This window comes from Marmota marmota, unplaced genomic scaffold, assembly GCF_001458135.2.
Source record: "Marmota marmota marmota unplaced genomic scaffold, marMar, whole genome shotgun sequence".
NCBI lineage: Eukaryota > Metazoa > Chordata > Mammalia > Rodentia > Sciuridae > Marmota > Marmota marmota.
The window spans coordinates 12,330,241-12,356,411 of NW_026000075.1; the positions used below are offsets into that span (position 1 = coordinate 12,330,241).

The window sequence follows — 26,171 nt, forward strand, 5'->3', positions numbered from 1 at the left end:
CTCAGCTGTAGATGGAGCTGTTGGTTGAATTATGCCCTCTGGTGATAGAACGGAGTTAGTAGTAGCCTCCTGTTGTAGCTCCCCCCCTGATGGTTGTTTGTCCTTTAAGCTTTCTTCCTTTAAATTTTCCTCTGACTAGCTCGAGAGACCTTCTCTTTTGCTTGACCTAACATGTTTTCTACCATAGTCTGGACCTCTAACAATTTACTTAACAGTCTTTCGGTTTGTTTTTTACTAATTTCTAATCTACTATAAAGGTAACGCAACCCAATAAGATAACATAAAACAAAACCGAAACAGAATGAAACAAAAATGGAACAAAAAATCGTTGTATCAATTTTCTCTTTCTCAGGGCTGAACAACTTCAAACCTTGAGCCAACCATTTTTGCCAGTTTGCCTGAGAAAGTTCTAGGGATAGGCAGCTTGAAACAAAAACAAAATAAATCAAAACAAGAACACATTGTTTTTTGAAATGGTCACCCATTCTCTCGCCTTCCCTCAGGGGAGAGCAATTTTACTCACTTCCAAGCTTCAGGCGTTCCCCGTACGGGCCACCAATTGCCGCAGTCTGGCTGGGCACAAAATCACGAGCCACTCAAGCAAGAACAAACTTTATTTTTGAAACTGCCGCCAATGCCCCGTACGCTCCCGGGAAATATGCCGACCGACACACGCAGCGTTCTCCCGGACCCCAACAGGAAGTCCCTCCTCCGGAATTCCCTCCTACCGCACTTCCCCAACCAATGGGAACTCTCCAGGAGTCCCGTAGCAGGCCGAGGTGGACAGCAGGAGTTCAATATCCATATGAATGCAAATCTTAACATAATCATATCATCTGAATGGCTTGCTGGCATCACCTTTCAACCAAAAATGCCATGCATCATATTACTTGGCTGTGGCTCTTAGCAAGTCAGGATGCTAAAGATAAATCTTAAGATCACTGTTAGCCAGACACTGGCTGTGAAGCAGCTGTCAACCCATGTAGGAGACAAACTTAATGGTTACCCCTGGTGGCATCACGGGAGAAGATAAGCACTCATTTTTTTTGTCAACATTTAAGTAGTCATGGTTGCCATCTGAAAATCTCTGCTGACACTTTCTAATAAGCTCAGGAAAGCATCAGCATCAGAATTTGTGACTTGGATACCACACATAATAATAGAGCACACTTTTTTTTTTCTTTAACTACTTTATGGGAGTAGAACTTATATACCATACAATCTGTCCACTTAAAATAGAAAACTTAAAGATCGCAGAACACTGTTAAATGCTCTTAATGTTTTTGATGCACAGAGGATGATATTGTGGGGAAAAACAGGTACTGAAGATAAATTGAAAAGCAATTCAGAGATATCGATTGCCTTTTGAGCACAGATCACTTGCTGACGCCGCCTATCCTCTGCCATTTGCCCACCTCTTGCCTGCCCATTACCTCTGCCCCACATCCACTTGCCAATCGCCCGCTTCCGATTGCTGCCTGGAAGTCCACTGTCACAGTACCCACAGGTTTGGTTACACACAGCCACTGCCATCTTTGCAAACTGGCCAGGGTTTGCAGGTTTGCCATCACCACCACTGCCATCTTGGGGTGTGGCTGCCTCAGCCTGAGGACTCAGGCCAGGGCCTGGAGATATATTGTAGGGGTACGTGCAAGTCTGGTTACACCTGAGGTCTTTCTGCTGTGTGTGCTAGTGGCTGCGATATCACTGCCTCTTTTCAGGGTCACTCCTTTGTGTAAGCACATCCCTGGTGGTCTCTCTGCAAGTTGAAAGAGCATTAAGATGTTGGGGACTGCAACAAGGCAGAGCCTGGGGAAGCTGAATCCCAGGTCCATCAGACTACAGCTGGGCTCATGTGGGCTAGTCTGGGTCTAGCAAGCCTGTGGAAAGCCAGAGAATAGGGGCAGTTCCTCAGGAGGAGCTCAGGTTGGGGAACTGGAGAAAACCAGGTGATCTCCAGTTCAGTGAGTCTCGAAGTGGGAAGGGACAGAAGAAGCCGGTTACAAAAGGTGGGAAGACTGGAAGAGTGCGTGAGAACATCTTGCTATTGACTGGCCCACCCAACCAGTCTGGCACCCTTTGGACTGGAGCTACCATCAAACTTCAGACAACCCTACCTATCAGCAGAGAAGGGAAGCTGAAAAAGTCAACAGAAGCAATTGTTCAAATTTCCATTGAGAGTGTCCTCCTTTAATTTTTATTTATTTATTTATTTATCCCCCCCGGCTCTTTCTCACACTCCTACCATCTTTGAATTCAAATATACTTCATGCATTAATGTACTGAGGAATGAGATATCTGAATAGTATATTACAGTTTTGTTGTATATTCTTCTATTTTCACCTTTTTTAAAAAAAATCTAGCCAGGCACAGTAGTGCATGCCTATAATCCCAGCGGCTCAGGAGACTGAGACAGGAGGAATGCATGTTCAAAGCCAGCCTCAGCAAAAGTGAGACTGATGAGACTGTCTCTAATACAAAAAAAAAAAAAATGGGCCGGGGATGTGGCTCAGTGGTTGAGTGCCCCCTGAGTTCAAGCCCCAATACCTGCCCCACCCTCCCACAAAAAACTATATATTTGTTATCTCACTTATCTGTCTCCCTGGATTCTCTTTCTATTTCTCTCATACTAACAGCCAACCTCTATTAATTCCTCCCACTATTACTATAAATTTTAACCTTTATCTTCTCTCCTTCTCCCTCATAAACATCACACCTTATACTACTTCTGTTCCCTCTCATTCATCATTTGAAACAGTAAACCCTTTTAGCAAACTGACTGTATTGCAGACAATAATTGAACACATCATTTGTGTTTATTGTGACAAAACTTTAGATGCCTTAATAGGAGCTATTCAGTGTAAGGTTATATATTGTTTGCATTGGGTGTTGTTAATATTGGTCTCCTCCTTTAAGGTGAGGTACTGGAAGCCTTCAGGGACACTATAAGACTACAGGGTAGAAACTGTACTGCCTCAGATCCCTACCATTAGAAGGGAATACACACAAACAACATAAAAAAATATGGGAACAAAGTGCCTCAAATATACTAAGATGTTCCAACAATAGAACCCACAGACAACACAGTGGAAATGTCAGAGAAGGAATTTAGAAAATACATAGTTAGACTGATCTTTGAAATAAACGATGGTATCAGAGAGAAAATATAGGAAGTGTAAGATCACTTTAATAAAGAGGCAGATATTATAAAAAGGAATCAAGCAGAAATCCTCAAAATGAAGGAAACAATTAACCAAATTAAAAATTCAATGGAAAGTATCACCAATAGGCTAGACCACTTAGAAAACAGAACCTCAGACAATGAAGACAAAACAGATACTCTTGAACATAAAGTCAACCACACAAAGAAGATGGTAAGAAACCATGAACAGAACTTTCAAGAAATATGAGATAACATCAAAAGACCAAACTTAAGATTTACTGGAGGGCTGGGGATGTGGCTCAAGCAGTAGCATGCTCGCCTTGCATGCGTGCGGCCCAGGTTCGATCCTCAGCACCACATACAAACAAAGATGTTGTGTTCGCCGAAAACTAGAAAATAAATATTTAAAAATTCCCTCTCTCTCTCTCTCTTTAAAAAAAAACTTAAAATCAAAAACAAAATTATTTTAAAAAAAAGTTTTACTGGAATAGACAAAGGTGTGGATATACAAACCGAAGAAATGCATGATCTTTTCAATGACATAAGAAAATTTCTCAAATCTAAAGAAAAAATGGAAAATCAACTATAAGAGGTTTACATGACCCCAAATGTACAAAATTACAGCAGACCCAAACTAAGGCACACTATAATGAAAATAACATACAGAATAAGAATAAAATTTTAAATGCTGCAAGAAAAAAACATCAAATTACCTAGAGGGGGAAACCAATTTGGATTTCAGCTGATTTCTCAACCCAGACCCTCAATATCAGAAGGTCCTGGAATAACATATATCAAGCTCTGAAAGAAAATGAATGCCAACTGAGAATTTTATGTCCAGCAAAATTCATCTTCAGATTTGAAAATGAAATAAAAACCTTCCATAATAAACAAAAATTAAAAGAATTCACAACTAGAACACCTACACTACAGAACATTCTCAGCAAAATATTCCATGAGGAGGAAATGAGAGAAAAAAAATGAAAACCGCAAGGAGAGGAACTACACTAAAGGAAAAGTCAATCAAAGGAGAAACTAAGTGAAGTTAAAAACCAAAAATAAACCAAAATGACCAAAAATACAAATCATATCTCAATAATAACCCTGAATGTTAGTGGCCTAAACTCATCAATTAAAAGACACAGACTGGAAGATTGGATTTAAAAAAGGGCCCCAAAATATGCTGTTTTCAAGAGACTCACCTCCTAGGAAAAGACAGTCAGACTGAAAGTGAAAGGTTGGGAAACAACATATCACCCACACGGACTGCATAAACAAACAGGAGTTTCCATCCTCATATCAGACAAAGTGGACTTCAAACCAAAGTTAGTCGGAAGGAATAAAGAAAGACATTTCATACTGCTTAAGAGACTCATACATCAACAAGACATAACAATCATAAATATATATGCCCCAATGGAGCATCTACATACATCAAACAAACTCTTCTCAATTTCAAGAATCAAATAGACCACAACACAATAATACTTTAACATGCCTCTCTCACTACTGGATAGATTATTCAAACAAAAACTAAACAAAGAAACTATAGAACTAAATAATACAATCAATGATTTAGACTTAATGGACATATATAGAGTATTTCATCCATCATTGAGCAAATATATTTTCTTCTCAGCAGCACATGGATTCTTCTCTAAAACAGATCATATGTTATGCCACAAAGCAACTTTAAGCAAATACAAAAAAAAATATAGAAATACTACTCTGCATTCTATCAGATCATAATGGAATGAAACCAGAAATAAATTATAAAATAAAAATAGACACTACTCCAAAACCTAGAAACTAAATAGCATGCTATTGAATGATAAATAGATAGCGAGAGAAATAAAAAAATACTTAGAGGTAAATGAGAACACCAATACAATATATCAAAATCTCTGGACACTATGAAAGCAGTGCTAAAAGGAAAGTTCATTGTATTGAGCTCATATATTAAAAGAATAAAAAGTCAACAAATAAATGACCTAACATTACATCTCAAAAACCTAGAAAAAGAAGAACAAATCTACACCCAAAGCGAAGAAGACAGTAAATAATTAAAATCAGAGCTGAAATCAATGAAACTGAAACAAAAGAAATAATTCAAAAAATTGACAAAACAAAATGTTTGCTTCTTTAGATAAAATTTATAAACCCTTAGCTACACTAGCAAAGAAAAAGAGGGAGAAAATTCAAATTACTAAAATTCATGATGAAAAAGGAAGCATCATGAAGTACACTACTGAAATACAAAAAATAATTAGAAACTATTTTGAAAATTATACTCCAATAAAACAGAAAATCTCAAAGACATTGACAAATTTCTAGAGACATATGATCTACCCAAAATGATTCAGGAGAACATACACAACTTAAACAGGTTAATTTCAAGCAATGAAATAGAAGATGATATCAAAAGCCTACCAACCAAGAAAAGCCCAGGACTAGATGGATTTTTCAGCCAAGTTCTACAAGACCTTCAAAGAAGAATTAACATCAATACTCCTCAAATTATCCCATGAAATAGAAAAAGAGGGAACCCTTCCAAAGTTATTGCATGAGGCTGGTAATCACCCTGATACCAAAACCAGACAAAGACACATCAAGGAAAGAAAATTCAGAACAATATCCCTGATAAACATAAATGCAAAAATTCTCAATAAAATTCTGGAAAATTGCATACAAAAACATATTTAAAAGGTAGTGTACCACAATCAAGTGGGGTTCATTCCAGTGTTGCAAGGTTGGTTCAACATATGAAAATCAATCAAAGTAATAATACATCTCATCAATAGACTTAAAGACAAGAATCACAGGATTATTTCAATAGATGCAGGAAAAGCATGTGACAAAATACAGCACTCCTTCATGTTCAAAACACTAGAAAAACTAGGGATAGTAGGAACATACCTCACCATTGTAAAAGCTATCTATCTAAGCTCAAGGCCAACATCATTCTAAATGGAGAAAACATGAAAGCATTTCCTCTAAAAACTGGAAGAAGATAAGGACGCCCCCTTTCACCACTTTTATTCAACATAATCCTTGAAACTCTAGCCAGAGCAATCAGACAGATGAAAGTAATTAAAGGGATATGAATAGGAAAAGAAGAACTCAAATTATCACTATTTGCCAACGACATAATTCTATATTTAGAGGATACAAAAAATTCCACCGGAAAACTTCTAGAACTAATAAATGAATTCAGCAAAGTAGCAGGATATAAAATCAATACCCATAAATCAGATGCATTTCTACATGTAAGCAATAAAGCCACTGCAAGAGAAATTAGGAAAACTACCCCATTCACAATAGCCTCAAAAAAAAAAAAAAGAAAAGAAAAGAAAGAAAAAAGAAACTTGGGAATCAATATAACAAAAGAGGTGAAAGATCTCTACAATGAAAACTACAGAACGCTAAAGAAATTGAAGAAGACCTTAGAAGATGAAAAGATTTCCCATGCTCTTGGATAGGCAGAATTCATATTGTCAAAATGGCCATAATATCAAAATTGTTATACATATTTAATGCAATTCCCATTAAAATCCTAATGACATTCTTCACAGAACTAGAAAAAGCAATCATGAAATTCATTTGGAAAAATAAGAGACCCAGGGGCTGGGGTAGTGGCTCAGTGGTAGAATGCTCCCCTAGCGTGAGGAACTGGGTTCAATCCTTGGCACCACATGAAAAATAAATAAATTAAAGTATTGTGTCCATCCACAACTAAAAAAAAATTTAAAAATAAATAAAAGACCCAGAACAGCCAAAGCAATCCTTAGCAAGAAAAGTGAAGCAGGAAACTGCCGCAGTCTGGCTGGGCACAAATCACGAGCCACTGAAGCAGGAACAAACTTTATTTTTAAACTGCAGGAAAACACTTCACACAGCTCCCGGGGAATCCTCCCGAACGCCACGAGGCTTCTCCAGGAACCCCCAGCCGGAAATATCTCTCTCCGAAATCCCTCCTCCTGCACTTCCCCAACCAATGGGAACTCTCGGGGAATCCCCGGAAATCCCCACGAGAACTCCAAAATAGTGCGAGAACTCAAAAGTTGCGGCAGAGGTGGATAGTAATGCCTCGCCTGTCAATCAATACTGTTGGCAAAATGCCAGGGGCCATACAGACTCGGCCGTGGCTCTCAGCAGGAAACATCACAATACCATATCTTAAACTATACTTCAGAGCAATAGTAACAAAAATGACATGGTATTGGCACCAAAATAGAAATGTAAACCAATGATACAAATTAGAAGACAAAGAGACAAACCCACATAAAATCATTTATCTCACATTAGACAAAGGTGCCAAAAACATGCATTGGAGAAAAGGCAGCCTATTCAACAAATAGTGCTGGGAAAACTGGAAATCCATATGTAACAAAATTTAACAAAATCCATATGTGCAAAAATCAACTCAAAATGGGTCAAAGACTTAAGCACTAACTTGGAATGGAAAAGAAAACTTGGAATGGAACCACCATTTGACCCAGCTATCCCACTCCTTGGTTTATATCTGAAGGTGCCCTGCGCCTAATAGATTAAGTAGGCCCAAATCTTCATCATGTCAGTTTAGGACCCAATTTCCTTAACAAGACTCCTAAAGCACAAGACATAAAATCAAGAATCAATAAATGAGATGAATTCAAATTAAAAAGCTTCTTCTCAGCAAACAACCAATAACGTGAAGAGAAAGCCTACAAAATGGGAGAGAATCTTTACCACACATACCTCAGATAGAGCACAAATCTCCAGCATGTATAAAGAACTCCAAAACTTAACACCAAAAAAATAAATACCCCAATCAATAAATGGACTAAGGAACTGAACACTTCTCAGAAAAAATACAATCAACAAATATATGAAAAAATGTTTATTATCTCTAGCAATTAGAGAAATGCAAATCAAAACTACTCTGAAGTCATCTCACTCAAGTCAAAATGGCAATTATCAAGAATACAAGCAATAATAAGTGTTGGTGAGGATGTAGGGGAAAAGGTACACTCATACATTGATGGTGACATTGCAAATTGGTACAACTACTAGGGAAAGCAGTATGGAGATTCCTCTGAAAACTTGGAATGGAACCACCATTTGACCCAGCTATTCCACTCCTTGGTTTATACCCAAAGGACTTAAAATCAGCATACTACGGTGACACAGCCACATCAGTGTTTATAGCAGTTCAATGCACAGTAGCTAAACTACAAAACCAACCTAGCTGCCCTTCAACAGATGAATGGATAAAGAATGAATAGTATATATACACAATGGATTATTACTCTGCCTTAAAGAAGAATAAAATTATGTCATTTGCTGATAAATGAATGACGCTGGAGAATATCATGCTAAATGAAATAAGCCAATCCCAAAAACCAAAGGCCAAATGTTTTCTCTGAGAAGCAGATGATACTCATCCATAGTGGGGGGGTGGAGTGGTGGAAAATGAACTTTAGATTGTGCAGAAGGGAGTGAGGGGAAGGGTGGAGGTATAGGGATAGGAAGGATGGTAGAATGAGACAGACATTATTACCCTATATACATGTATGATTACACTACTTGTGTGACAACCAGAGGAATGAGAAGTTGTGCTTCATTGTGTACAATGTGCCAAATGCATTCTACTGTCATGTATAACTAATTAGAACAAATAAAAAAAGAAAAAAGAAGAGCAATCAGAAAAGTTGGACATTCAGGGTGAAGAGGTTTTAGGGATTCATTAACCAATCTGTTCTACTCATATCTTCCTAATTATGCATATAATATATGCATTTAGGGGCTGGGGTTGTGGCTCAGTGGTGGAGAGCTTCCCTAGCATGCATGAGGCACTGGGTTTAATTCCCAGCACCACATAAAAATGAACAAATAAAATAAAGGTATTATGTCTACCTACAACTAAAAAAATATTTTTAAAAATACATGCATATAAATAACATGACAAATGTATATGCATATATATTACAGATAAATGATATGACAAAAACCATGACTAAATAAGTCTAAACGCACTTTTAAGAATGAAATTATGGCATTTGCAGGTAAATGGATGGAACTAGAGTATATCATGCTAAGTGAAATAAGACAATCCCCAAAACCCAAAAGCCGAATGTTTTTTCTGATAAGCAAATGCTGATCCATAGTGAGCCCAGTGGGTAGGGAAGAATAAAGAAACATTGGTTTGTGTAGAGGGAGTGAGGGGAAGGGTGGGGCTGTTAGGATAGGAAGGGTGGCAGAATGAGACAGACATTATTACCCTATATACATATATGATTACACCACTGGAGTGACTCTGCACCATGTACAGCTGGAAGAATGAGAAGTTGTGCTCCATTTCTAAACAGTATGTCAACAGGCATTCTACTGTAAAACAAACAAATAAACAAATAAATAAATAAACACACACTTTTTATAACAATTCTAAATAAAAAATATTGCACCTTAATTTACCAAGATAGTTTTCCTTTCAGAGGTACATAAAATGATGTCTTATAATTGATGGAATGTCAGACTGGATGAAATATGGCAATTTCATAAAACAATGTATTAAGAAACTCTTCAGAGACATTATATAATCATTTAAAATACTGTCTGTGAGAACTACTTAATGCAATAGAGAATTTTTGATAAGCTGGAACAAAAAGAATATAAAAACCATGTAGGGGTACAATTCTGTTTCCATATATATATATAGACCAGGTGAAAATATACCAAAGCGTTAACAACAGTTATCATGTGGAGTATGGTCTTATAAGATTTCATTTTATCCCTGTATTTCCCCACTGCTTAAAAATGACAATGATTTTAAATTTATAATTTTACTAATAACTACCATAGCATTACTTAGCCCATGAAATTAAACAGTAACATAAAATACTATCTAGTACACAGTCCACATTAAAATTTCACCAATTGTCCCAATGTTGTCTTTTATAGAATTTTTTTTTAAATTCAAGATTTAACTGAGGATCATACATTTATCATGTCTTTTTAGTTTCCTTTAATTTAGAATTTTTTTTGTTTTATGATTCTTCATGACACTGATTTTTTTTTGGTGGGAGGTTACCCGGGACTGGACTCAGGGGCACTCAACGACTGAGCCACAACCCCAGCCCTATTTTGTATTTTATTTAGAGACAGAGTCTGAATTGCTTAGCACCTTGACATTGCTGAGGCTGGCTTTGAACTCTTGATCCTCCTGCCTCAGCCTCCCGAGCTGCTGAGGACATGGAAATTTTTTGAAGAATCTAGGCTAGGTATCTCCTAGACTAGCACACAATTTGGATATATCTGTTTCCTAAATATTAAACATTTCTGGCAAGAACACTATGGAGATGACATATCCCATTACGTCTGTCTCATATGAAGTTCAATTACTTGATTAAGGAAACACTTTCCCTATTTCCCTATTATAGATGTGCTGCTTCCTTTTTATAATCAAATAATCTCTAAGTAATATTTTGAGACTGTTAGACATCCTGTTCCACAACAAAGTTTTACCTGATAGTTTAGCACTCATTTATCAGCTTTGCCTAAATCAGCTGCCACAGTGGGAGGTACAAAACTGTAATTTTTCTAATTCTAATGTTCATTTTGCTTTTCTGATGCAGGGTCCATCCCCCCCCCCCCCCGCCCATCCCTGGGAATACATTATAGATTTACTGATTTATTTTTATTCAAGGTATTACAATCCACTGCTATCACTGTTCTTTTGAATGCTTAAAACTTTCCATGGGCTACGGGTGTAGTTGAGAGGTAGAGCACCTGCTTAGCATGCAGGATCCCCTGGTTTGATCTCTAGCACTTCAAACAAAACAAAAACAAAATTTCCCAAATTTGTCCTGCTGGAGTTCTTCCAGGCTGGTCCCCAAGTCCTCTCGACACACCCAGTCTTTAATTACCTTCTGGTGCCTTGTACTGCTACTGACTCTGCGCAATTTTCTCAGGGAGATCTAGTTTAAGTAAAAAATGATATTTAGAAACTAGAACATGGGCACAAGGTACACATAAATTCATTTATGTTTTATATATTTACCTAATACACAGCTAGGAGGCAATTTTATACTTTCAGTACACCTGTGTTTTGACAGTGAACCATCATATGAGGTCAAGTGTGGAATTTTCCACTTGTAGGGTCACAATGACAATCAAAAATTTACAGGTTTTGGAGCATTTCAGATTATGGATGCTCATTCTATAAATATATATGTATGTAATGTACCTGTATATATGAATAGGTGAAATGTACATATATGTATAATTAAATCAAAAGTTCAAATGGATACACCTCCAATTTAAAGCTAAAATCACAGATTTTTTTCTCACCTTATTCCATTCCATATTTGTATCTCCTTTCTCCACAGAGGAATTAAAGCAGTATAGTGACTCATTTGTTCTCATACCATATATTCTAAATATTTTGTTACTAACCAATACCATTGCTAAAAACTAGCCATGTAAACAACGTCTAACATTTATTTCTGACTTTTTTTGCCCTAGACTGATCCTCTAGTATGCAGTCTGAATACTATACTAAAAGTTACCCAAATTTTTTCCCCTTTGGGGTGATTTATTTTTTTTTCTTTTTTTTTTATTGGTTGTTCAAAACATTACAAAGCTCTTGACATATCATATTTCATACATTAGATTCAAGTGGGTTATGAACTCCCATTTTTACCTTTGGGGTGATTTAATCAGTTTGATACAAAAATTTGATTAGTTGTTCTTTGGATATTCAACTACAGAATCTGCTTTCTTTTTCTTTAAGGTACCAGTGATTGAACCCAGTGCCTCACACAGGCTAGGTGAATGCTCTGCCACTGAGCTTTATACTCAGGCTTTTTTTGTTTGGAGATAGAGTCCAAGTTGCCCAGTCTGGCCTTGAACTTGCAATACTCCTGCCTCAGCCTCCCAAGCAGCTGGGATTACAGGTGTATACCACTACATCGAGATATTTTATTATTTTAAATTTTATTTTATATATATAACTGAACATGTAAAAATTTACAAGGTTCAAAATCAAAACTATATAAAAAAGTATACCCAGAAAAGTCCCATTTCCATCCTTATCTCTTTCATGTGTATCTCCCTATCTCTTATTTGGTTTTGGTTTATAGTTCCTATGCATCCTTATGTAAAACGAAGGGGAAAATATATTTGAGTGTATGTGTGCTCATTTCCCCTTTTCATTTTACATAAGGTAGCACACACCAGATATACTTTTCTACAACTCTTTTTCATCCCACTTAAAAAAAAATCCTTAGAAACCACTTAATCTTTGTTCATGAGTATCTGTTTAATTTTTTTAAAAAATTGTTTTTATAGTTGCATTAAGAGGACATAGTATAGCTTATTGGCCAATGTTTTATAGACGGGCATGTTGAGTTGCTTCTAATTTTTTTTATTTGCAAATGATATAGCAATGAAAAACTTTCTCTCTATATATATACTCTTCATTTTTTTGTAGAGGTGTTTCCACAGGAGTAATTACTAGAAGCAGGATTGTTAGGCCAAAGGCAAATGCTTATATAACTTTGTTAGAAATTACCAAATTCTCTTTCACATAAGGAGATTATTTTTTTATGCGGGGTGGGGGGGTGTGCCAGGAATTGAACCCAGGGGTACTTAACCACTGAGCCTCATCCCCAGCCCTTTTAAATATTTTATTTAGAGACAGGGTCTCCCCAAGTTGCTGAGGTTGTCTTTGAACTCGCATTCCTCCTGCCTCAGCCTTCCAAGCTGCTGGGATTATAGGTATGTGCCGTCATGGTCAGCAACCCTCATTCTTGAGTGATGATTTAACTAGTATTAAATTCTAAGTTGAAGATACCACTCTCATGTTCTAAATTCTATTGTTGATGAGAAAGCTCTTGTCAATGTTAACTATTTCTTAGGAGATATGGCAGGAACTGTTAGCCATTCTCCAAATTTGTGTTTTTCTTTTTCATGGGCACCTGTATGGCCTATATTTTCCCTAGTCTCTCTTGCAGTTAGTTAGAGCTATGTGACTAATTTCTAGACGGCCAGACAGAAGCAGGTATGATACAAACCACTTCTGGTTTAAGCACAACACACTTCCTGTGGACAGTAAGAGCAACTTTGAAAGACACGTGATGAGCTGTCACCAGCTGGGTCCTAAGTGTACAGAACCACACGAAGACCTGGAGTGCTCACCCAGGAACTCATACTGGATTTCAGACATTTGGTCTATTTCTACAGCATTTTAGCTCATCCTACTTAATACTAGATGTTTTTCGTTGGTTCTTCCTCTAGCCTCCTTGCTTTTATTTCATAATTTTAACCCATTATAAGTTTTACCTCTCAAAACTTCTAAACATACTTATTTTACAGTATTTTCTAGAAGTTCCAACCATTTATATTACTTACAAAGTCCATATGTAGCTTGTTGAACAATCTTTAAACTTCCTAGTTTTTATTTTTCTTCATGTAAAGTTTTGATTTGCTAGCCTGTGTTTGCATATGATAACCCCCAGCCCTTTTTTATTTTTAGTTTTAGTTTTAGATGGACACAATACCTTTATTTTACTTATTTATTTTTATGCGGTGCTGAGGATCAAACCCAGGGCCTTGCACGGAGAAGGCAAGTGCTCTTCCACAGAGCCACAATCCCAGCCCCGAACACTTTCTTAAAAGTTTTATTTGAGACAGGGTCTCACTAAGTTTCCAAGGCTGGCCTTAAACTTGTGATTCTCCTGCTCCAGCCTCCAGAGTCACCTGGGATTACAGGTGTGCACCACTGCTAGCTCATTTTGAGTAAGAGTTTTGGACTGTTTTATTTTTGTCCTCTCTTCCTTCTTCCCTAATTAGTTTCCGTCCTTCCTCCTGGCCTTGATATGGCCCTTTGTGCTCCCACTCAGCTGTGGTATCTCAAAGACACTGCACACCCAGCCCTGGGTCCAGAAGCAGTTTGGCTCAGGTTCTTGCCCTCAAGCTGTGTCTGTCTCCACAACTTCCAGAAACCTATTTATTCCAGTCATGCCTTGTTCTTGAGTTTGGTCAGGAAGCGGGAGGCTCAATCCTAACTTTTGTCAGGTTCCTTGCCTAGGCTCCTGTGGACACTTACATGCCCCCTAATTCCATGGAAGCTGAGTTCCCAGTTGTTATACCTGCCTGAATCGAAACTGCTTTTTTTTTATTCCTGAGTATGTGAACTCATTCTCTGGGCGATAAGGACTACTATCACCCAACCACAGTAAATCTACTTGATTGCTTTTTTAAATAGGATAACTACCTGTGCTAGGTGTTTTAGATTAACCTTGAATAGATGTTTAAACTTATTTGTCTTGCTCTCCTGTAGCTCCCTGTGTAAGTTTTGTAATGTCTTTTTTTATGTAGTATATCCTCAAACTAAAATAGTTTGTCTTAATACTGTAAATTATGACATGACTTCATTATATCTTTTGCCTGCTCTCAGCCTTATACAAATTTTGTAACCACAGCACTGATTTATAAAATGTGGTATTATGCATATACCTGAATTACAGTGTGATGGAGTAACTTCTTGGTTTTACCATGGCCCAGGGCTTTTTCCTGCCAGGAACAGGCTTTATGAAGCTAGTCATTCTCCCCTTTGAACTTTGTACTTACAAAATTAATTAGCCTTCATTTGACTTTGTCCAATTTGGAAACACACAATTTATCTAGGTTATTTGACATCTGTTTTAAATATTCTGGCATACAAACAAACATATACATTACCAGTCATGCATTAAAATTGATTAATCAGGTTCCATACTGACCTCTGAAAGGTTAAATGGGTAAGAATCAGCCCATACTAGCAGAATACCCTTGATAATGGCTCACATTATCTTCTCATCACAAATGTAGTACCACATGAGCTATGTTTTCCTGGGTTGTTGATGATGATGTTATTCTTAATTAAATCAACTGCATGAGAAAGTTAAGATATACGTGCCTTGCTTCCTCCAGATCCTTACAATGTTCTTGATGAAATTAAGTTACACTATGATTTATTTTTCCATAGCTATCATTAATTTTTACTAAATGCTTATGTTTGCTTAAAATTAATATTCTGGTAAGGTATGTTTTCATATACTCCTCACTCACAATGTGACTGCCTTATTTACTGCAAATTCTATGCATATAAACTCATCTTTTCATAATTTTAGTGGGAACAGATAATTAATAAAGTACAATGCTTAGGATTAAGGAAAATAGAAGTTCGTTACCTTGTACTAATAATTCAGTACCATTTAAAAACTATATCAATAAACAGAAATATATTAAAGAAGTTAACAAATATGGAAAAGGGATTCCTAAAAGTTACAGTTACAGGATTATATGAATGGGGGTTGTTGAAATGTAGGATATGTTAGTTTGAAGCCAGTGACTTCAGTCATCACCAAATTTTTTTTTTAATATTTATTTTTTAGTTGTAGTTGGACATAATACCTTTATTTTACTTATTTTTTTATGTGGTGCTGAGAATCGAGCCCACGGCCTCGCATGTGCTAGGCGAATGCTCTACCTCTGAGCCACAACCCCAGCCTCCAAAAACATTTTTATTTTATTTTAAATTTTTATTAGTTATTGATGGACTTTTATTTATCTGTTTATATGTGGTGCTAAGAATTGAACCCAGTGCCTCACACATGCTAGGCAAGCGCTCTACCACTGAGCCACAAACCCAGTCCAAACATTTTTAAATACATACAGGCTGACCGCTTAACAAACTTACAGAAGAGATTTAGTCTTCCAAAGGATGTCTGAACATGAGACTGCCTCCTGCTTCTCAATGATCATCAGCTCCTTTAATTTTTTAAGGAGAGGAAGGGACTTTCTAAGGAAAATCTTTCTCTTCTTCCACACCATTCAACCCTTTTGTTACCAGATATGTGAGTGTCCCCCTGACAAAAGCAATTCTCTACTGCACATCAACAAGGTGCATTACAATTCAGTTCACTTCTGATACTAGTTACCTGGAGATCAGACCCCATGAATTGAGGATTCAGCCCCATGAGACCCCCCCTCCCATCCAACTTCAGATGCCAACTACATGCACAGGTTCCTATGATCCCCTCTTCAGGTTCAATTAATTTACTAAAGCAGCTGACAAAACTGAGAGAAACACTTTACTTGTGATTATTCATTTATAAACATACAAAAGCACAGCCAGATGAAGAGATAACCAGGCAAGGTATGTAAAAAAAGGTATAGGGCTTCCTGGTCCTCTCTGGGTGTGCCACCCTCTAGTACCTCCTTGTGTTGAGCAACATGGAAGCTCTCTGAACTCTGTCCTTTTTGTTTTTTATGGAGGCTTCCTTATATACGCATGATTGATTATATCCCTGGCCATGGTGATTATATCCCTGGCTATGGTGATCAACTCCTCCTTCAGCCCCTCTCCTCCTTGAAGGTCCAACCCTCTAATCACTGGGTTGGCTACTGACAACAAGTCCCCATTTGAGGTTATCCAGGAAACATCATCTCAAAACAAATGACACTCTTGTTGCCCAAGAACAAGGAACTTAGGAGCTCTGTGTCAGGCACTCCTATTACTAAGGAAATTACAAGTCTTAGAGCTCTTTGCCAGTCTGGTGTCAAAGATCAAATACAAAACAAAAGAATCTCTCTAGCACCCCCAAATATAACTATAAGGGTTTAAGAGCTCTGTGTCTGTAACCAGGGACAGAAACATACATGTGTGTGCACGCACATATGTGTACAGACACAAGAGATACATGTGTGTAAATGTATGTATATATATCAGAAACAGAATACATACATATAATTATTTCACAATATCAGAGGCACATAATGACCTAGAAAGTCACAAATCCATGTTCAATAGCTCCTCAGACTTCAATCTTGGTCCTTGGCTTCCGAACACAGCTCAGAATACCAGACTTGACACCAAGACACTGCTTATGCCTAGACGTTCACGGTTTTTAAAACCACGGCTGTTTGTCATTGTTAAAAATATGATCCAGGCCAGCCACCTGAGGGAGGATCCTTTCTTTATCAACACATAATCTGTAATAGCTCAGCCAATCAAACAGGGTCCAGTTCTCCCATGAGTCCTTGATGACAGCACCCCCAGACCCATGCCAGGTGTGCTAGTACCATAAACAAGTGCCTTTTTTGTTGCCATTTCTTTCTCCTTTTGTTAATCTTTATTTTTTTAGTTGTAGATGGAAAGCATGCCTTTATTTTATTTATTTATTTATTTATTTTTTAAGTGGGGCTGAGGATCAAACTCAGTGCCTCACACATACTAGGCCAAGCATTCTACCACTGAGCCACAACCCTAGCCAGGATCAGAAAATATGCACATCTCCTAAGACTGGCTCTTTAAAGCATAAAACTAATGATGGGTATTTATCAGAAATTTGGGGGAGCAGGGAGGACCCTCCAGCCAAATAACTCTACCAAAACTTATGGTGCTTTTTAGTTTATTAAAACTATTAGAGACCATTTATTCAAAATGTCTAAATTGTGCTCCTGAACCTATTAAATGCAGTGCCATGATGTTAGATGTTCAGACTGAGCAATGGTGATCTTTTCACTAATTTGAGCTGAAAAGAGAATCCCAAAAGATGAGAAAGATATATTCACATTAAATGAATAAATAAAAACAAACATGATCTTGAAATGTCAATGCTTAAAGCTACAAAAAACTCCTGTGAGAAAGTAAAGATCTAAGTAAAAAGCAAGATGTACCATAATTCATGGATAAGAGTATACTAAAATGCCAAAGCTCCACAGATTGACACATTCAGCATACAGCTGGCCTCCAGATCTGTAGGTTGCACATCCACAGATTCAACCTTGAATTTTTTAAAAAACTGTTGCCAGGTGCAGTAGCGCATGCCTGTAATCCCAATGGCTCATGAGGCTAAGACAGTCCGTGAGTTCAAAGCCAGCCTCAGCAATGGCGAGGCACTAAGCAACTCAGTGAGACCCTGTCTCTAAATAAAATACAAAATAGGGCTAGGGATGGGGCACAATGGTCAAGTGCCCCTGAGTTCAATCCCTGGTACCAAAAAAAGAAAAAAACAAAAACTGTTGATACTGAACATGTACAGACTTGTCTCTATTCCTTAAACAAAACAATGTAACAACTATTTGCATATCATTTAAATTATATTAGGTATTATAAGTAATCTAAAGATGATTTAAAGTATACAGGAGGATGTGCATAGGATATATATACAAATACTGTGCCATTTTATATAACGTACTTGAGCATACATGGATTTTGGTATCTAAGGTGTCTCATATGCTGAAGGACAACAATAGTCAAAATCCAATCAGGCTTATTTAAAAATATATATGAAAACACTAAAGTTAAGGATTTACACTACTTGATTTCAAGACTTGTAAACTGCAGAACTCAAGGCAGAGAGATATAAGCTTAAAAACAAACAACAGAGTTCAGTCCACTGTTTTACAAAAAAGTACTAACAAACTCAGTAAATGGAAGTCTTTTCAACAAATTGTGCAGGACCAAGTAGATAACTATATAAAAATAATGAAAAGATCTTGACTCCACCTCACATATAAACTCAAGTTATGTCAGGATAGATGATAAGCCTAAACATAAAAAATAAAATTCTAGAAGGAAAACAAAGGATATCTTTTTTTTTAACCTTTATTTATTTTTTTTTAAATGCGGTGCTGAGTATTGAACCCAGCACCTCGCACATGCTAGACGAGCGCTCTACCACTGAGCAACAATCCCAGCCCAAAGGATATCCTTTTTAAAGGATATTGTGGTGAATATTCTTTTTAGATTTATTTTTATTAAAACTTATTAATTGTATATATTAATAAGGTTCAGTGTGGTATTTCCATACATGCATACATCATACACTGATCAAATCCAAACCACTCTTCCCAATTTCTAGTAATCACCATTCTACTACCACTTTCAAGTTAACATTTTTATCTTCCACATGAGAAAGAACATGAGGTTCTTGTCTATACCTGGCGTATTTCACTTAACATAATGTCATCCAGTTCCATTCAATTTTTTGCAAATGGCAGGATTTCATTCTTCTTTATGTGTGAATAATACTCCATTGTGTACTATTACCACATTTTCTTTATCCATTCATCTGATGATGGACACAGGCTGATCCATATTTTAGCTATTGTAATTAGTGCTGCAATAAACATGGATGTGCAAGTGTATTTTTTGTATGCTGATTTCATCTCCCATGGATACATAGGAAGTAGATAGCTGTATCATAAGGTAGATCTATTTTTAGTTTTCTGAGGAAACTCCATTCTGATTTCCAAAGTAGCTATACTAATTTACATTCCCACCAAAAGTACAAGTTCATTTTCTTCATATCCTCACCAGCATTTATTTATTTTATAGCAGTCATTCTAATTGGGGTAAGATGGTATCTTCCTAGTTTTGATGTATATTTTTCTGATGGCTAATGATATGGAGCATTTTTTATGTATTTATTGATCAGTGCATTTCTTCTCTGGAAAAGTATCTATCTGGATTACTTGCTCATTTTTTAGTGCTAGGATTACTTGGTTTTGGTTAAGTTTTTAGAGTTCCTTATATATTCTGGATATTAACCCTCTGTCAGATGAATAGTTGGCAAATAATTTCCCCATTCTATAGGTAATCTCTTCACTGTATTGATTGCTTTCTCTGATATGCAGATGCTTTTTAGTTTGTTGTAATCCCATTTGTCTATTTTTGCTTTTGCTTCAGGTGCTTCTGGCATCTTTCCAAGAAAATCACTACCTGTTTCTAAGTGTTTCCCCTATGTTTTCTTCTGGTAGTTTCAGAGTTTCAAGTCTTAATGTCTTTGATCCATCTGGAATTGATTTTTTTTTAACAAGTGTGAGAGACAGGAATCAAATTTCAATATTCTGTATGTGTATATCCAGAACATCTTTTGTTGAAGAAGAGCTGCCCTTTCTCTAATTTTTTTTTTTTTTGGCATGTTTATCAAGAATCAATGGGCTCTGGATGTGGTTTTATTTCTGGGTTCTCTATTCTGTTCCTTTGGCCTATGTGTCTGTTTCTATGCTAGTGCCATGCTCTTTTGGTTACTACGGCTCTGTATATGGATGATGAATGTCTTCCCCAAGATTAGGAAATTTTCTTCTATTGTTTCATTGCATAGGTTTTCTATGCCCTTTACTTTGTTCTACCCTCTTTTAGATATTCCAAAAATGCAAATGTTCATTCATTTACTCATGCCCCATGGGTCTTTAATACTATCTTCTCTTTTTTTTTTTTTTGTCTGACTGGGATACTTCAAAAGACCTGTCTTCAAGTTCAGATATTCTTTCTTCTGCTTGATTGAGTGTGTTGCTGAGGTTTTCAATTCTCATTTTTTATTTGACTTTCTGAGCTTTTAATTTCCAGGATTTCTGTCTGGTTCTTTTTCAAAAATCTCTCTTTGTTGAATTTCCAAATTCATATTCTTCATTGTCTTCCTAATTTCTTTGTATACCTGAATTCTCTTAGATCTCAGTAGGCTTTTTAAAAAATCATTCTTTTAAATTCTTTATCAGGCATTTTGTCCATTTTTACTTCTTTGGAATCTGCTGCTAGAAAGCTATTGTGAGGCCTCACATTACCTTGTTCTTCACATTTCTTGTGTTCCTATGTTCAGATTTGCACATCTGGTGGTTCAGATATCTATACCACTTTTATGAGATGGCTTTCTTCGTGGCTTTTTCTGAAATATACACCTTGGAACACTGTTTTGTTATGTTGGCTTTGATTCTAGCTAGGTACTACAATGTAGTCTCCCCAAAGCTTCTTTGGCCATAATTAATGAGTTTGGGCAGTGTATACCATAGTGGAGTAGGAAATACCCAGTGTTTCTGTTGACCACACAAGACTGAGGACACTCTTAGCAATCCAGGCAGATTTGGTGTGGACAGACTAGGAGTGAAGTGCTGTGTGGTCACTCCTACAATGGGAATGGTATACTCTGATTAGCGAGGGCCTCTACCACTAGAAGCCCCAGAAGTGGTGAAGGGCCTGCAGAACTTGATCTCTGATCAGTTAGTGGTATGGGCCCATGTGCTGCATAGGAAGAGGTAGAGGTGGGAACCACAGAACCCCTTCTATGGCACTCACACCTGATCCTGATAGCACTGCCCAGTCAGACATGGTACAGGGATGGACAAGTGGTGGCAATCACACAGATGGCATGGCAGTGGTACCTTGGTGTTTTCCTCTGTTACTTCAGTGGCAGCACATACCAAGGGGCAGGACCATGGCCAAAGCTGGGCAAAGTTTCTCTTGGAGCCACGTTTGGTCATGAACCTAGGGGATGGGGCAATGGCTACTGTTACAAAGCCACTCAAGGGCCCCTCAGTATCACCCTATGAACAGGGCAGCAATGAAAACCTGGTGTTCTCTCCCCATTCTAAGCATGCAGCAGGAGGGAAAGGGGTGGGAAGCTTGTGGGAGCCTACCTTCAATTTCTGGCATTGGAGTGAGACTTGGCTGGCCATGTTCTAGGTCTCAGAGAGCAAGTACCCAGATTTCCTGGTTCTTGAAGGCAGCACACTCCATTACCCTCTGTGTTGCAACACCTGTCTCCTACGGTGCAGGGCACTTAATGGGTTTGGGTCACAGTCACTTTGCTGGACTAGGTTGGGTTCTCAAGGCAACTATCTATCTTTAGAAAGTACACAATGTCAGTGGAGTTCTAGAGATGGGAATATGCAGGAGTTTTAGACCCCCTGAGAAGTCCAAACACAGTAGCTCAGTTCTTTTTTTTTTTTTTTTAATTCTCAGTTCTTTTTTTTATTTTTCACTTAAAGGTGGGTACAATATCTTTATTTTATTTTTATGTGGTGCTGAGGATTGAACCCAGTGTCTCACACATGGCAGGCGAGTGCTCTACCTCTGAGCCACAACCCCAGCCCCCCCAACCCCGTAGGTCAGTTCTTAAGATGGCTCCTGGCTATAGTACCTTGAGGATTCACTGAGAAACTATGTGAAATCCTTTTCCAAAGCAAAGCTACTGCACAGATTTCAGGTTACTTATCTACACAGGCTGCAAGCCTGTGAGGATCGCACAACTTTTCAGTAGCTCAGATCGCCAGGATCTGGGAGAGAAGTTTACTGGGACTTTCTCTTTCAACTTCATTCCTGTAAAGGAGAGATTCACCTCCCTGCAGCTATGGATGTGGAGTGGCAGATATTGGGGTATTTTATGTCTCTTCCTATGCTGTTGTCCCAGATCTCTGAATCTTACAAAGGTCCGTTCTCTGTCTTGCCGATTTCCAATATTCTCCCACAGCCACTCACCTAAAAATGCACCAATTACTTTGGTTCTCCTTTGAGGAGAAGGTGAGTGCTGTTCAACCATCTTATTGCTCAGACAAGAGAATATTCTTGAAACCCTAAAGCAGATAAAGAATTCTTAAGCAAATAGGTAAAGAATTCTTAAACATGAAGGTAAAGAATTCTTATGCATATAGGTAAAGAGTTCTTAAGCACCAAACATAAGAGAAAAAAATTAACAAAGATTTGTTAAAATTTTCTGTTCATCCTAAGAAAATAGAAAGGTAAGAAACAGACTTGGAGAAAATATTCCCAACTTATGTATCTAACAAATGACTTGTGTTCACACTACAAAATATATATATGAAGAGTGCTTTCTATAAATTAATAGAAAAAAGAAAACTCAAAAATGAACAAAATATACTTCAAGAAAATGTACAAAGGGTCAATAGGTGACAAAAAGTTACTCAATACCATTAGTAATCAGGAAAAAGCTAGTTAAAACCACAGTGAAATACAATTTCACATTCACCAGTATGGCTAAAACCTAAAGAACCAACAATACTAAATAGTGGAAAGATGTACATCAGCTGGAACTCTCATTACACTGCTGTTGGGCATGTTAAATGGTACACTCTTTAGAAAATAATCTGTCATTTAAGCATATACCTATCCGATGATTCAGCACCTCCACTCCTAGGTATTTATCCAAGTTAAAACATTCGTCCACAAAAATACAAACTCAAAATCAATTATCACTTATTTTCAGAAGGTGAATCTGTATGAGTATGTGTCTGTGTTTCTTTCTGATCCCGCAACAAATAGTTAACAAAAATGGGCTTAATACTTGTTTTTAAATATAACTGTCATGTGAAATCCACAAGTATATTTATTATATGTAAGTTTTGAAACAAATTTACTTACTCTGTATATGCATTTACTTCTTCACTTCAAAAATATTTATGGAGAGCCAAAAAAATACATCAGGCATCCAAGTTCAAAGTGTGACTGAATCATAGATATAGTGCAATATTTCTAAGAATCTGAGTATACCTTTCAGAATAAATTTTACTTAAAATGAGGTTCCTTATCTTCTCACAGAAGGAAAAAGTATTAGATAACCTAACAGTCTCAGGCTTAGGACGCAAAAACAAGCCTGGTGCCAGTCAGGTTTGGCAGATGCAGGACTTACAGGGTAGTTAGTCATTTCAGGCCTCCATTCCCTGTAGGCCCATCTGCTCCACCTCCCTTGTCCAAAGCCACTGGAGGATGGGCCCTGGGAGCAAAGGCTAAACCAAGGGGACACACCCCGAAGGACGTTGCTGCCCTGTCAGTGGCATCCATTATGACTTGGCCCAGAAGGAATAGACTTTGCCACCAGAGGCACTACCCACCCTCTGTCACTTCCCTTCCTTCCCCCAGTACCCTTACAGAGGCATCTCAGTGTCTTCAGGCCTGGAGGTATGCTGATTGAGGCAGGACCTGCTCCCCTGAGTCTGTCTACAGATCACACCACCCAGCACCCTGGGAGAGTAGCGTTTGGATTTCTAGGGCATTTTAAAGAGTTTTTAACATATTCATACCTTTTGACCCAGTATTTGCACTCCAGGAATTTATCATAAGGAAATAATCAGCATTGAAGGAAGGAACTGCTGCTAGAGCAGTTCATTTCCCAGTATATCTGCAACAACCTACAAAACACCCTTCCCCTCAAAGGAATCAAAACAACTTACCATCTAACAATAGGAAATTTATCAAAGTAATTATGATACAGTCATTAGATAGACAAGCTCTGGAGAAGAATTGAACAAGATGCTGCTGCCAAATACGTCTGATGACAAGAATATGATAAAGCTGTGTGTAGCAGGTCCTCTTGCAGGCAAATGTGAAGGAATTCTCCCAGACTCACAGGAAGCTAGTGGGATCTCTGGATCCAGGTTACTAAGGGGGTCTGCATGGGTCCTCATAGTCTTATGGTATGGAGAAGGGGAGGCTGAAAACCAGTGGTATATGCAGTATTACCCCAGTATTGGCTAAGGAGAAAAAATGTATTTGAATACTTAGATGAGAGGTAATCAATGCCAGGCTACAGATAATTAACAAGGTTTTGGCCTTAGAAACAGTACTTCTCAAATTTGAATGTGGATCCAGTTAAAAGATGAATTCCAGTTCAATATGTTGTGGTAGATTTGAAATTCTGAATTTCTAGCAAGATGTCAGGCAAGGACCCTGCTGCTGGCCTGCACTTAGAGAACCAAGGTTGTAGATGGCACATATCTGATAGGGAAATAGGCAAGTTACACTAACAGTGACTATCTGGTTGGTGAGAATATGGGCACATATTTATTTTTTTACACTGTCATACATTTTCTTTTTTTTTTTTTTTTAATCTTCATTTTATTTTTTTATGTGGTGCTGAGGTTCGAACCCAGGGCCTCATGCTAGGCGAGCACTCTACCATTGAGCCACAACCCCAGCCCAACTGTCCTACATTTTCTATGATGAAATTTTATTGCTTTTGTAATAAAAAAGAAAACTTTTCACTTTTCTAAATCTTTGATTTGGGCTGGGGGTACAGGTTGGTGGTAGAGTGCTTACCTAGCATGTGTGAGGCCCTGGATCCCATCTTATCACTGCAAAAAACAAACAAAAAACAAAACAAAACAAAAAAACCTTTAACTCAAGTGGTTATTCTTACAGGAGTCCATCTTAAATAATGTGAAATGGGATCAAAGGTTCATTCACAATTAGTGTTGGATGTGTGGGAGACTTCCCGCTGAAGTTAAGTTTCTGTCTGGTGAGAACATCATGTGATCCCTTACACCTACGCCTCCTCTCTGAGGGGCGTCAAATTCAAAAGTTTCCTCCACCAATCCCCTCAGGACACAGTTTCTGCTGGCCGTACCTGAGTCACCCTGCCAATCAGCATCCCCACATGGCCTATGCAACCTGAAGCTTGCAAGCTCATGCTCTCTGCCCTCTTCCTCTTCTTTCTTTCCTCTCTCTGCTCTCTGCCTCTCCTTTTCTTCCCCTTTGGGCAGTCCCCCAATAAAATCTCTTGGCTGAATCTGTCTCGAGTGAGTCACTCGCCTTTCAATTAGAATGATTTATAACATAAAAAAATTAGTAACCACCTAGTTCTCTTATTCATTCATTCATTCTGCAGTGCTGGGGATCAAACCCAAGGCCTTGTACATGCTAAGTGAAAACTCTACCATTGAGTTAACACCCCAGGCCTCTAAATTTAAGAAAATGACTAAAAAAAGCTGAAATGGCATGTGATCATTAAAAACACTTATAAAGACATAGGGAAGTAGAATGATGAATTTTTTATCACTGTATGACAACTATGCTGAACTACTAATATAAAATGAATTAAAGATAAAATGCTAAATTTACTGTTTATTTAACTAAAAAAGGAAAGAAATATGACAAAATGTTCAAGTTTTTGGATTCTTGGATGGTGGGATCATAAAAGATTTTTTCCCTTTAAACTTTCCAGGATACAGGGCAGTATTGGCACTGGAGGCAAAGATACCAATGGAAAGTAGCAGAGGAAAGGGAGAAAAGAGACGCATTCAAGGGTCAGGAAGAAGGGAATAGACCTGAAGCCTATTAGCTGGGGGATAGGGTGAGGGTATGGGACCTAAGGGATTTCTTCTTAGAGCACCAGAATGGGAGTCCAGGAGAAAGACAAAGGGTTGGTGCAGGTAGAGCCAGCAGCTAAAGCCATAGGTCTGTACCCTG

The 26,171-nt window shown here is 37.7% G+C and overlaps 1 protein-coding gene across 2 annotated transcripts in view; it reads right to left on the reverse strand.

Moving 5' to 3' along the window:
* The window catches only part of Gpr160 (G protein-coupled receptor 160), a 49,386-nt gene that overhangs the window by 13,577 nt on the left and 9,638 nt on the right, over positions 1-26,171 (reverse strand). The window contains exon 1 of one of the 2 annotated variants that reach the window (XM_048814318.1): positions 524-582. The exons of the other annotated variant lie outside the window; for it this stretch is intronic. The gene's annotated coding sequence lies outside the window, so the exon portion shown is untranslated. Of the gene's footprint in view, positions 1-523; positions 583-26,171 lie in introns of those variants that run through there. 2 annotated transcript variants of the gene reach the window in all.